Source organism: Giraffa tippelskirchi, chromosome 6, assembly GCF_054371585.1.
Source record: "Giraffa tippelskirchi isolate mGirTip1 chromosome 6, T2T-mGirTip1v1.2.pri, whole genome shotgun sequence".
In the NCBI taxonomy this organism is placed as follows: Eukaryota; Metazoa; Chordata; class Mammalia; order Artiodactyla; family Giraffidae; genus Giraffa; species Giraffa tippelskirchi.
The window spans coordinates 59,318,941-59,333,321 of NC_137280.1; positions in this window are offsets into that span (position 1 = coordinate 59,318,941).

Below are 14,381 nucleotides of genomic sequence, written 5' to 3' on the forward strand. Positions count from 1 at the left end.
GTTAACCCTTTCTTCCCTCCAACTCAAAAGTTTCTGAGCTGATGTCAAGTGTCAAAACTCTCCTTTACATAGAAGTTTCGCCTTGGGTAGGCAAAAGAGTAGAAAAATAATTGTTTTTTCCTTAACCTCATCCCCTAACATTAAAATACGCCAGCAGCGAGCATTATAAATAAAATATAACAAAATAAAAATCGGCCTCTAGAGAACTCCAGAATAGAGCGCTAAAAAAAAAAAAAAAAAAATGCCGTGTCTAAGGGAGCTGCGTAAGTGGCTTTTGCTTCTTGAGAGACTTTTAAGAAGATAACAAGTCAAAATACTTATTTTTGCTTCATGATGGCCTATTCGCATCTTTCTTCCAAGGACCCAAGGCTGGGGGTTAATTTTCTCCTTTCCTTTCCCCCCTTGCTTTATTTCTCTTTGGTCCTCGCCAAAAGCCTCCTGATGACTTCAAATGGACAGTAGGTGGCACTGTTTAGGAAAAAATGAAAGTGAGCTTACCATTTAACTATTTCGGTTTGGGGAGATTTCGCCAAAGTTATTATAGGATAAAAGAGATTTCTTTTTTCTCCCAACGTTCATCTGAGGTGTGGACTTACTTCGAACTCGACTAGGCCTTGAAAACTAGCTTCTTGCTCCTTATCACGCATCTTGTACAATAATGAACAAGTCAAATCAGAAAAGTCAGTAACCTGGGAGCGATGCTTTTTCAACAGGTCCTGCAGGATGTGGTGGGGGGGTGGGGGGTGCGGGGAGAATGCTGTGATTAGAGGTCAAGAATTTTACTGCCATACCTGGTGTCAGCCAACCCAGTCCCCAGGGGCCGACTTGCAAAGTACTACGCATTTCCGCCCATCCCCTCACCCCCACCCCCCACACACAGCGGTCATACCTCTGGGAAGTATTATCTTGGCCTGATGACTCTACTACGCTCCGGGGAAACCCACTTTCTAATTTTCTCCTGCAAACTTTGCAGCCTTCTGCCTTAGGTTGTCAACTCTTGAGAAACTGGCTTAAATTTCAGAGCCCAGTTTCATCTCACTGAATAAGGATTAGTGATTTGTAGTTGTATGGTTGTTTTTAAATGCTCAGTTATAATTTAAAATATATTATCTAACGTAAGTATTCTTACACATAATGTGAATTAAACGGACTTAGGAGTAGGGTGGAAATTGTGGGATGTCAAGTATCTAGCTGTGGAACCCCACAGGAACACAACCTCAGCTCTGAATTTCCATGAATATTATATGTAACACAGTGTTGTTGATTATTCCTTGGTAGCATTTAGCTTTTTCTGTGCTAAGAGTGGAGAAGGCAATGGCAACCCGCTCCAGTACTCTTGCCTGGCAAATTCCATGGATGGAGGAGCCTTGTAGGCTGCAGTCCATGGGGTCACTGAGTCAGACACGACTGAGCGACTTCACTTTCACTTTTCACTTTCATGCATTGGAGAAGGAAATGGCAACCCCCTCCACTGTTCTTGCCTGGAGAATCCCAGGGACGGCGGAGCCTGGTGGGGTGCTGTCTATGGGGTCGCACAGAGTCGGACACGACTGAAGTGACTTAGCAGCAGTGCTAAAAGTTCGAGCAATGAGTGCAAAATTAGTAAAATTGAGTTTCTTAAACAAAAATACACTTGTTATTTGTCCCCTTCTACTTGTAATTCATGATTCATAAAGCAAAAGTAAAATGTCTCCTAACACTAGATGAATATAAAAGCTAATTACACATCCATGCATTTCTATCAGTCTCCCCCCCACACCCTACCCCCCACCCCGAGCCTAACAACACTCCCCCAAAAAAGAAAGGGAAAAGGATAGCACAATTTAGTCAGAGGAGAAAGCTCCTTGAAGGCAGAATATTGTTAACTGTCAGGTTTTCTTAGGGGATTCAGAATAAGAAAGACTTCACAAATCCCACTTTTGATGCAAGATTGCATGATATAGGATCCATTTGTATAATCCTGGAATCATATTTCACCTCTTTAGACCTTTATTACCTAGCTGATCAATGGAGAAAATACCTACATTACAGAGTTGTTATGAAGATAGAATGTATTAAGTTATATTGGCTTGGCCAAAAGGTTTATTCAGATTTTTTTCACGATGTTAGGGAAAAACTCGAACTTTTTGGCCAACCCAATTTTAGGAGAGTAATGTGATACCTCTCCTTTAGATAGAGCTTCTGAATGTAACCCAGTGATTCTTAATATAACCAATCTGGATATTAAAAAAAAACAACAAAAAAACACTTTAGTACCCTTCTCCTTGCTTTCTATTCTTTATAAGCATTTCTATTCTTGATAAGCATTAACTAAAGTTTTATCCTATGCTCTCTTATTGGACCTACTTCAGCTTTCTTCTGTCCCCTCACTGACTCATGGATTAAAATCTTCTGGGTGCCCCCAGATATACCCCAAAACTTCCCATTTAACTGAAGTTCCTTTCTGAGTCCTAGGCCTGAATTACAGCTACTAGCCATCTAATACTGATTCATAAGCAACAAATTAAAAGATATGAAGTCCAGTTCACAAACAAGCTATTGTTGTTAAGTTGCTCAGACATGTCCAATTGTTTGCCACCCCAAAGACTGCAGTACTCCAGGCTTCCCTGTCCTTCACTATTTCCCAGTGTTTGCTCAAGCCCATGTCCATTGAGTGGGTGAAGCCATCCATCCATCCATCTCATCCCGGCCAACTGAATAACATTTGATAATTAATTTAAAATTTAGCTTTCTATTTTAAACATAAGATGTTTGGATCAGAAAGTGACAGATATTTTCAGGTTTTGCTATTCTAAGGCCAACTTCATACAACCTATTACATTTTCAACTATGAAAGATAATGTAGCAAAAAACTTCAGAAGCAGATTTACTGGAGTCAGTATGAGTTGTTACTGATCTCTCTCTCACAACACAAAGCAAGTGTTTATATGTCTGAGAGGCAAAGTTTCCAAAACAAGAATTTTTTTTTTTCTTTTAACTCTACCATGAAGAGAAGTGAAACTCTACCATGGAAAGAAATCTGTATGCAGGTCAAGAAGCAACAGTTAGAACTGGACATGGAACAACAGAACTGGTTCCAAATCCGGAAAGGAGTAGGTCAAGGCTGTATGTTGTCACCCTGCTTATTTAACTTATATGCAGAATACATCATGCGAAATGCCAGGCTGGATGAAGCTCAAGCTGGAATCAAGATTGCTGTGAGAAATATCAATAACCTCAGATGCAAATGATACCACCCTTATGGCAGAAAGCGAAGAAGAACTAAAGAGCCTCTTGATGAAAGTGAAAGAGAGTGAAAAAGTTGGCTTAAAACTCAACATTCAGAAAACTAAGATCAAGGCATCCAGTCCCAGCGCTTCATGGCAAATAGATGGTGAAACAATGGTAACAATGAGAGACTTTATATTCTTGGGCTCCAAAATCACTGCAGATGTTGACTGCAGCCATGAAATTAAAAGACACTTGTTTCTTGGAAGAAAAGCTATGACCAACCTAAACAGCATATTAAAAAGCAGAGACATTACTTTGCCAGCAAAGGTCCATCTAGTCAAAGCTATGGTTTTTCCAGTAGTCATGTGTGGATGTGAGAGTTGGACTGTAAAGAAAGCTGAGCACGGAAGAATCGATACTTTTGAACTGTGGTGTTGGAAAAGGCTCTTGAGAGTCCATTGGACTGCAAGGAGATCCAGCCAGTCAAACCTAAAGGAAATCACTCCTGAATATTCACTGGAAGAACTGATGCTGAAGCTGAAACTCCAATACTTTGGCCACATGATGCGAAGAACTGACTCATTGGAAAAGACCCTGATGCTGGGAAAGATTGAAGGCAGGAGGAGAAGGGACGACAGAGCATGAGATGGTTGGATGGTATCACTGACTCAATGGACATGGGTTTGAGTAAGCTCTGGGAGTGGTGATGGACAGGGAAGCCTGGTGTGCTGCAGTCCATGGGGTCACAAAGAATCGGACACAACTGAGCGACTAAACTGACTGACCATGAAGTGGCTTGCAGGATCTTAGTTCCTCGACCAGGGATTGAATCCACACCCTTGGCAGTGAAAGCACAGAGTCCTAACCAGGGGACCACCAGGAAATTCCCCAGAAAAAGGATTGACTACCTCATAATTCTCTGCATAAGAGGGTCTCAAACATTTTTGGGTAAAGGATCTCTGTACACTCTTAAAATTATTGAGGCCTTCAACATGTCTATGTGGGTTATAGGCATCAATATTTAACATATTAGGAATAAAACCTGACACAACATTGTAGATCAACTATACTTGAATAAAATAAATTTTAAAAAAGAAAAGCTGACTGAAAGAGTTAAATAAATATTTATTAATTCATTTAAAGTACTGCACACAATGACTAGTCAACTTAATAACATATTTTTCTGAAATGTGGTGTTGTATTCCATGTTTTCAGTTCTCTACTATCCGGTTTAATGAAAAAAAAAAAGATTCCCATATCTCCTTCATCATTCAATTGTAACTTGAATTAACAATTGACATTTTAAAACTCTGGCTTCAAACAGACATGTATTTGGGAAATGGAGTATTTTAATGGCTTTTTTTTTAGAAGCTTTTTTTTTTTTTCGCTTTTTGTTGTTGTTGTTCTTTGATGCTATGTCAAAACTTCAACAAAGAGTAATTTTTTAAAGGTAAATTGCAAGGACTGCCCTGGTGGTCCTGTGGATAAGAAAGTATGCCAGTCACTCAGTCATGTCTGACTTTTTGTGACCCTGTGGACCCAGAGGAGCCATCTGGCTCCTCTGTCCATGGGATTTCCCACGGAAGAATATGGAGTGGGTAGCCATTCCCTTCTCCAGGGGATCTTCTCAACCCAGGGATCAAACCCAGGTCTTCTGTATTGCAGGCAGATTCTTTACCCACTGAGCTACCAGGGAAGCCTGACCACTTTCCAATGCAGGGGACACACTGGATCGCACATGCCACAGGGCAATTAAGTCGCAACTTGAGACCCTGCGAATGGCAACTGTTTAGCCTTCAAGCGCTAGAGCTCATGCTCCATAACAAAAGAAGCCCCAACTCTGCAACTAGAAAAAGCCTGGGCCTCAACAAAGACCTAGAGGGGCCAAAAAAAAAAATGTTTTAAATAAAAAATAAAGTTAAATGACAATGTTGAATCTGAAACAACAGGAATGAACTTTGTGTACTCTGTCAAATTAAAATCTTCTGGTTTATCTTACAGTGTAAATGCATCTTTTACAACCAGTAATGAATTTGTGATATCATGTATCAGTCATTTATAAACTATCAGCTCACTAAATTATATACATTTCCCAACTGTTGGTATATTTCATTATCCCATATTTTAAAAATCATAACCATTAAATCACCACCAACCTTCTCCAAAGAGTCTTCCACTATTGGGAAGCTGTCATGGTCATGGTGACAAATAAAGTTTACTGAAATTCTAATATTCTTTCGAAAGCTCATATATTTTTGTTAGCATCAAATAATGTCAATCATTTTCATCACAGTGGCAAGTTCACTTATTTTTCAAAAAAATAAAATATCTTCCAAAACACCCAAGCCTGAATAATAGTTTGCCTGTGAATTATTCTTTCAGGTGAAAATGGTATACCAGGATAAAAGTGGCCCCTCAGCTCACAGCTCAATCTCAGCTTTTTCACCAGACAAACATGGTAGCTTGATGTTTCTTCATGCAGAATGTTAAAAAAAGACATACACACAAAGATTGACATTGACTAAAATGAATAATTTTTTTTTTTACTGTTTTGTCAAGAACTTTCTTAAAGTTTTTTTTTTTGGATGTGGACCATTTTTAAAGTCTTTATTGAATTTGCTGCAATTTTGCTTCTGTTTTGTTTTGGCTTTTTGGCCACAAGGCATGAGAGATCTTAGCTCCCCAACCAGGGAGCATGCCCTGCATTGAAAAGTGAAGTACCAACCACTGGACCACTAGGGAAGTCCCTCAAGAACGTTCTTAAATTTGTTTTTTTTTCCTGTATGGGGGAAAAGAATACAAAAACTGGTAGGACTGAGAGTACAGTTTAATGCCACTGCCTTCATTCATGCTAAGGTATAAGCAGCTTTATTCACCATTATTTTTGCACCATCAGTGTAAGTGACAATGTAGTGAAAGATGCAGATAATTTCTTAGTCTTATTTTAAAAATAGTGTTTGATCTTGCTGGTCCTCTGAAAGGGTCTTGGGGTACCCAAGCATCTACAGATTACATTTTGGACAATGCCAGTTTACATTAAGAATAGCAAATGTAGTGGTATATAAAGCTGTGTGTTTCACTTTAAGAATATAGATAAACTTTCACATTGAGAAGAGATCTACAAATGGGAATATTAGGGGAAGCGCATTGACTGAAACCGGCCTACCCTGGCCAGGCACCATAGTAACCATTTGCATGAGCTGTTTTACGACAGGAGGTCCTGGTAAGGAACAGGGAACTAATAAGCCACCACCAACTGGAAGAGTTCGGGAAAGATCGAAAGGAGACGCCACATGTCTGACCACCTCCCAGAATCCTAGCTGGCATCCATCTTGGCACCACCAGGAAGGACTCTGAGTCAGAATGATTGGCTAAAGACAACCCAGAAACTAATCCCATCACCATAAAACCCAACACTGGCAGAGCATTTCTCCTGGGTCTCCTTACTCTACTGCTAACCACCCAGGCGCCCTTTCCAATAAAATCTCTTGCTTTGTCAGCAGATGTGTCTCCTTGGACAATTCATTTCTGAGTATTAGACAAGAGCTCACTTTCAGGCCCTGGAAAGGGTCCTCTTTCCTACAACAGGAAGAGAAATATTAATAGTAATTCTGTCATATGAAGCATGCCTATAGGAAACAGCAATGCTCAGAATGATATTTCAGAGAACAGAAAGGATTCAGAGAACCTAACAGACATGGAAAGCTTTCACAATACTGGCATATACATGTGAGACTTAGCATATTCTCTATGAGCCAAAGGGAATTAAAACAATATGTCTCAGCCTCATAAAAGGTAGTATTTTGTAAGATTCTGTATTGTGCAAAGAGAAAAAGATTGTTCAGGAATTTAGTGAAAGTGTTAGTCATTCAGTCTTTCCTGTGACCCCATGGACTGTAGCCCAATGGGCTCCTCTGTCTGTGGAATTCTCCAGGCAAGAGTACTGGAGTGGGTAGCCATTCCCTTCTCCAGGGGAACTTTCCGACCCAGAGATCATACTCACATCTCCTACACTGCAGACAGATTCTTTACTGTCTGAGCCACCTGGGAAGCCCATCAGGAATTTAGTTTTCTATTAATAGTTCCCAGTTTAGATAATGTGAAGAGGTTTCCAGTAGTTCATCGAAATTGGACTGCATATTTTTAATGTTAATTCCAAGGCTTAATTCTTGAGGCTCCAGGATGAATTCAGATGAAATTTTGAAGGTAAGACTAGGTTTTTCACTTGTGGGTAGAGGGAGATATTGAAGCATCTATCAGACACCCAGGAAATCAGAATGAACAGATAAATTCACTAATATATAGAAGAAGATAATTTAAATCTCATTGTAGTTTTTGAAGATCTCACTGTATCAGGCAGAATAGTAATTTTTCAATTGTTGATAATTTTAAATTAGATTTTGAGTATTATTAAAGCTGTGCATTAAAGATTACCCAAAAGAAAGAAAAGGAACAAAACTCCCCTGCCTCATCAGATACTCTCTTTATAACCTTCTTTCAATATACCTTTCCATGGATAAGGAAACTAGCTTTAAAATATTATGTGGCTTAGTCTAGAAGATTACTCACAAGTACCTGAGACGAATTACTGTGATTTGATTGACATCACAATACCCAAATACAACCGTCTGAATGAATTATTGAAAAAGAAAAAAGAGAAAACCTTATATTTTAAAACTTTATCTTAAAGCAGCAAATATGTGAGAGCTTTGCTTTCATGTTATTGGACTATTTAAACTTTAAGAATTATCCCCTGGCTCATCTGGGTTGCAGATTAGATGGGGACAGAGTTGTTTCATATAACCTAAATGACATTTTTATTACTTGTATTTTCTGACCCAGATTACAGAAAAGGACAGAACTGTTTATTCTCAATTTAAATACCAAGAGCTCCATCAGTAAGGGTTTATCTTTTACATGACAAAACAAAAAAAAGCAGAAAGAGCTAGTTGAGGGGAAGTCTAAATCTAACTGTCCTTTGATATTTTAATAGTCTTAATTGTAATGACAAAGGAGATTTTGAAATGGAAGTGCTCACAAGCAATTGCTAATAGTTGTAAAAATATAGCTACATTATTTAACTTATCTTCTTTGAATATTAGGTGGCATTTCACCTTTTTCCTGAAAAGCTTAATAAGATTTCCAGCTTTAAAAAAATCTTAAAGATATACTTAATTTCTGGAAACTAACATATTACTTATTAAAGGGGATAGTTAAAAGTCTTCTAGGTAGAGGAAATTTTTTTTTTTTAATATATATAATCAAGGGGAAAAAAAATGACTCTGTTCTCAGAAAAGTGAATATATGCTCAAAAATATCCATACAATTTCAAGGGGTTCACCGATTGCTTTCCCCTAAATCTGTTCAAGGGCAAATTAAAAATTTCCTTGTCCAACAGGAGTGTTGTTAGGTCTTTGTAAATACTATAATACCCTAAACCTTTAATTCTTTAGCAACTATATCATATACTTAAAAGTTTTTGAAAGGACAAAGGAGTAAAAAACTAAACAAGCCTTTTACTTTCTCTAGTGATTCACAGTGATTTTTTTCATGCATCAATTTAGGGAAGGTAAAATCTCAAATTAAGGAAATCAGGCATTTGGGAGAAAGTCATCCAAGGGGAATAGGAAACTGGAAATAGAAGACTTTTAAAGAATACATCATTTGCCTTTCCTTGGGAATTGAAATCTGATTCTATACTTTTATACTTTTAGGAGAACAACAGCAACAATAACAAAAGTCCGAATTCTAATTCAAGCTTTTGAGGTAAAGAAGACTGCCTTCTAACACAAGTGGTTGAAATTATTAGGAGGAAAATGCTGAAACAATTCAGTAAAGTGAGACTTCCTACCTTTGTCCAAGCGAGGTGTAAGCTCCAAAACCCAATTAGTAGAATTGTCATTCCAAAGGTACCTTCAGGCTGGTACTGTACTCTCTGTCCTACAAAATGCCATTAAGAAGTGTGACAGCTTGCATTGCCTTAGTCACATCCTGCCTACCTTAGACTTGAGTATAACTTGAAGATGAAAGCAGCCCATTGTCATGTAGTCAAAGGAGTTACATTCTCCTGGCTTGTAGGAATGATCTCTCCCATAGCACTGCTTTCCAGTATTTTAAAAGTTCAAAGTTCAACCCAGACCAATGTGGATCTGAGAACTTAGTATGGAGGGGTGCCATCTATTTAACTATGCTTAAGCTAAGAAACTAGAACGCATTTTGATTTGTCTCTTGCAGACAGCACCTGTTATTTGTTCACACTGAATTTGTCAGCTTCTAATGAAGCAATTAGGGAAGTTGCCTCATTGTTTATTTTGAAAAGCCAGGTGGTTCCAAGAATCAGAGGTGACAAGTAACTTAGACTTCTCAAAGTATGGACTGAGGGCAGCCTCCATTGCGGTAACCTGGCTGCTTTTAAAAATACAGATATGTCCGTGTCCAAACTCCAGACCCAGTTCACCAGAGTTTATAGTGGTGAGTCCTGAGAATCAGGGCTCCCCAGGTGGCGCAGTGGTGAGGAACCCACCTGCCAATGCAGGGGACGCAAGAGACATGTGTTCAATCCCTGGGTTAGGAAGATTGCCTGAAGTAGGAAATGGCACTCCACTTCAGTATTCTTGCCTGGAAAATTTCCATGGACAGAGGAGCCTGGGAGGCTCCTACAGTCCAAAGGGTAACAAAGAGTTGGACATGACTAAGCGACTGAGCACGCACACCCTGACAATCTATTTTGAAAGCTTCCTTGGGTAATTCTTATGTACTTTGAAGCTTGGGAACTTCTGCTTTATGAGTTTCTTGGGCTTTTTACACATAGCTCTTTAAAATTCAATTTTAAACTGTACTTGCTAACCAAAGCAAAAATTCTTTTGCAAAATGCAATCAAATTGTGAATACCAAAGAATTTCTTTATTTAATGACACTATGTCTTAAACATGATGAGGTTTGTATAATCAGTAAGTTTTCATTGGTGCATTAACTTAGTGATTTCTACCACAAGTGAGGCAATATCACATATAGACCTGAGGGCTCTTGGACTAGAACTATGTGTTTTTAGCACCCACACAGCTACTACCTATGTGGTCTTGGGCAAATTGCTTATCACTCTAAGGTCTCTGTTTCTTTTTATGTAAAATGGGGAGATTACTAAAACTTTACCTTAGAAGCTCATGTTGGAAGTAAATAAAATTATCCCCATAACACTCTGATACCCTGTTAGTCACTCAGTTGTGTCCAACTCTTTGTAACCCTATGGACTGTAGCTCACCAGGATCCTCTGTTCATGGGATTCTCCAAGCAAGAATACTGGAATGGGTTGCCATTCCCTTCCCAGGGGAATCTTCCTGACCCAGGGATCGAACCCAGGTCTCCTGCATTGCAGGCAGGTTCTGATAATTGTGCGATAAATGTTAACCATAATTACTGGTGGTGTTGAAAAGAAAGTGCTTAAGAACTTGTTCCTCCATTGTCAAAGAGATGTTCAATTTCTCTTCTTCAGGTTAAGACTTTCTGCTACTGTACTTCTAGAATATGCTCAGAGTTCAAAAATTTTAAAAGCTGGTCAAACCTTTTTGAAGATGTAAAAGCTACAGATTTGGATTTTAATTCTTAAAGAAAATCCTTTTAAAATACTCATTGAATATCAGCCATAAGTATATAGTTCAGAAGGTATTTGATATATAACCATTCACTGAGTTTAGCTAAATTATAAAAAGCCCTAGGTTGAAGAATTAAAAGCCAAATTTAAAGTACTTCTTTGAAAGAGTTGAATGTTCTTTTTTTGCATAATGTATTTACCCAAGGAAGCTTACTTAGATGGAGCATCTGGTTTTCAGCACATTCTTGCTTTACACCTATATTTCCAGCTGAAAAGCTCTGAGGTGAAGAGAGGTCAAATGAATTGCCCTAGGTCACACACAATGAGTCAGTGATTCAGGCCAAATTGAATCAAGGAGTTTCTTTGGTAGGAGTGTCCAAAAATAAATAGTTAACTGAAAATAAATCTTTATACCTCTGTTTTTAGAGCAAAGAGAAGGGATATTTTGTTATTTTTCATGTCTTTATTTAATTTAAATTCCTAAATAAAATAAAAGATATTTCTAAATACAACAACTTGAGCATGACTTCCCAACTCCCTTCCAAATAATTGAATTTAGGCTGTTTACTGACTACATTGAATTGGAAATACAACAATTCTGTCTAAGAAATTCTGGCCAATTTGTCATCTGTCTGTCATCTCTCCTCATTTGGAATCATTGTGTTCATTGTTACTATTTGTTCATCAAAAATTGATTGAACATCTACTATGGGCCATCTGAGGCAGGAGATGGATGGGCCCCAGACTAAACAGTTTATCCCCTGTGGTCAGAAACTCCATAATAGCAGAAACACCAGAAAATCAAGATGATGCAGGAGGCTGGGCCCTGCCCAGATAAGAGATGAAAGAGTATATATTCCTCATTCTCAAGCTCAAGGAGACCTCCCTGACTACAGATGTGCAGAAAGGATCATTGGAGGTCAAAAGAAAAGGGGCATCACCTCATAGTAAGTGATGCTGAGGCAGGCGGTAGCTGACTCCCTCCCTGCCCAGGGTAAAGTGATTGGACATTCACTCCCTATAGACTGACAGTCCATGACGAGAATAGCAGGACAATTAAGGAAAGTGGCTAGGCCCTGCTCAGACCACAAATTTCTCATTCTCAAAGTCATTCCCAACCACACATGTGCAGAAAAGCTTCTTGGAGGTCTAAGGGAAGTGATGCCAAGAGAGGCTCGTCACCCACAGTCCTTTGCAGTAGAATTCATCGTGGCTAAGAGATGCATGAGCACACATAGGAGGATCCTGATACAGACACATACGGACTGTGAAATACAAATACAGACAAATATTTGATTCACACCAAATACGGATTGTGAACTAGGAAAGTCAAGATGATTGGCCAAAGGAAACCCAGAAGAAATGCCCCATAAATATAATTCAAACTGCCATGAGGGTGTGACTCAGAGATTCTCTGTCTGTCTCTCTGAGTCCACGCATGTTTCTATCCACATGTACTGTACTCTTTTTTCCTCTTATAAACAATTCATTTGTTTTACTGTTTTCCGTCTTTGTGGGAATCCTTTCCTGCAAAGTCGAAGAGCCAGGGCTCTTGTCACTGACCACTGATCTAGTGGCTAGGATCTCATTTTTTCACCACTGCAACCCACAGGGAACCCAAGCTCCACTCCAAGCCACTGCAGGCTGAGGCCACCCAAGATCAATGCAACTACCCATGGACCTCTTCACTAGAATCCATCTTGGCTAAAAGATGAGCATGTACACATGGGAGGACTCTGAGATATACCAGATACGGATTCAAAATGAGGTAAAGCAAGATGACTGGCCAAAGGAAACCTAGAAGAAATGCTTCATAACAATAATTCAAACTACCATTAGGGTGAGACTGTCCCTCTCTGAACCCACCTTTGTGTATGTCCACGTGCACTGTGCTCTTTTCCTCCTAATGAACACATAACCACTTTTTGTTTCTATGTGGGAATTCATTTCTACACAGCTGACAGGCCAGGGCCTTGCCACTGACCCCTGTCCCTGGTGGTCTAGTGGCTAGAATTCAGCGCTCTATTTCTGGCTGCCCGACCTCAGTCTCTGGCTGGGAACCGAAACCCTGCTTCAAACTGCTGCAAATCGAGGCCACCTGAGATCTCATCTACAGCCTGACCACTAACCCTCACAGGACTCAGCACAAGTATTAACAGAGGCTCACATGACACATGTCTAAATGCTTAATATTGGTGAATTAAGTGGGCAAAGTATTCAATAAAATTAGTTCCTCTTCCTACCTTGAAAAAGGTACCCTTGTACAAACTCGCAAGGCCTGTTTCAAATTTAGAGTTCTCAGCGCCTCAGCATTTTGTACCAGAAACACAGTCCGAAAACTCACTACCAGCCACCAGCCACCTCGTGCCAGTGAGCTGCCTCTGGTCTGACAACCATTTATGTTTGTTTGTTTGTTTGTTTGTTTCCCCACTCCTGGCTACATCTATAATGCGATGGGCAGTACAGACATGCATTTACTATACCAGTTTACACATTCAAGCACATGCATCATTCCCCAAATCAGGCACCCACTGCACCATTCTTTTGACCTCTGACCTCCAATTCCAGGGTAGAAGCTTATGCTGGCCCTGAAAATAGGCTTAGTACCAGGGTCCATCCTGCCTGGGTGTCAGGGTGGTACTTCCAAGCACCGCACCACGACATCCATAAGGAGAAACTGCTTATAATCTGAGCATATCCTTCTTCTATTCTACAATATCACCACTTTCCTTTGTCAACTCAGCATAGGTCCAGTGCTTTAGTCTGATGTTGCCTTGAACATTCCAACCTGACAGCAAACCTTTCCGTGTAGAGTATACTGGGTTAAACAACTTACAGCACTTTTCCATCTCAATACCTTAGTCTTTTTGTCCTTTCTGCTCTTTTCTTACCTTGGTCCAGGTGTAAAAATTCTTATTATCTCTCCCTCCTCTTGCTTTTACTTTAATTTATTATTATTATTATTATTTTTGGCTGCACCAAGTCTTATTGTAGCATTCAGGTTCTTTGTTGTGGCATGCAGGCTGTTAGTTTATGGTACGTGGGATCTAGCTCTCTGACCAGGGATCAAACATGGGCCCCCTGCATTGGGAGTGCTGAGTCTTATCCATGCTTATCTTTCATATCATACTTTTCCCTTTATAATTTTATAGTTAGGCTTCCCTGGTGGCTCAGTGATAAAGAATCCACCTGCCAATGCAAAAGACTTAAGAGATGCAGGTTCAATCCATGGGTAGAAAAGATCCCCTGGAGAAGGAAATGGCAACCCACTTCAGTATTCTTGCCTGGGAAATCCCACGGATAGAGGAGCCTGGAAGGCTACAGTCCATGGGGTGACAGAAGAAATGATTTAGCAACTAAACAACAACAATTTTATAGTTATGTTTATATATACAATCTCTCCTAATTTTGGTTGTGGAAGCTTTGAAGACTAGTCCCATGCCATTTATTTACTTTCAATTCTTTGAAGATAGTTTTATTGGTTTTGTAGAAATCTTGTTTATTCATTGTAAATAAGCTATACCACAAAAGAGTACAAAAAGAGTAAAAACTCAGAAATGGTGCCAGTTTTTTCATGGAA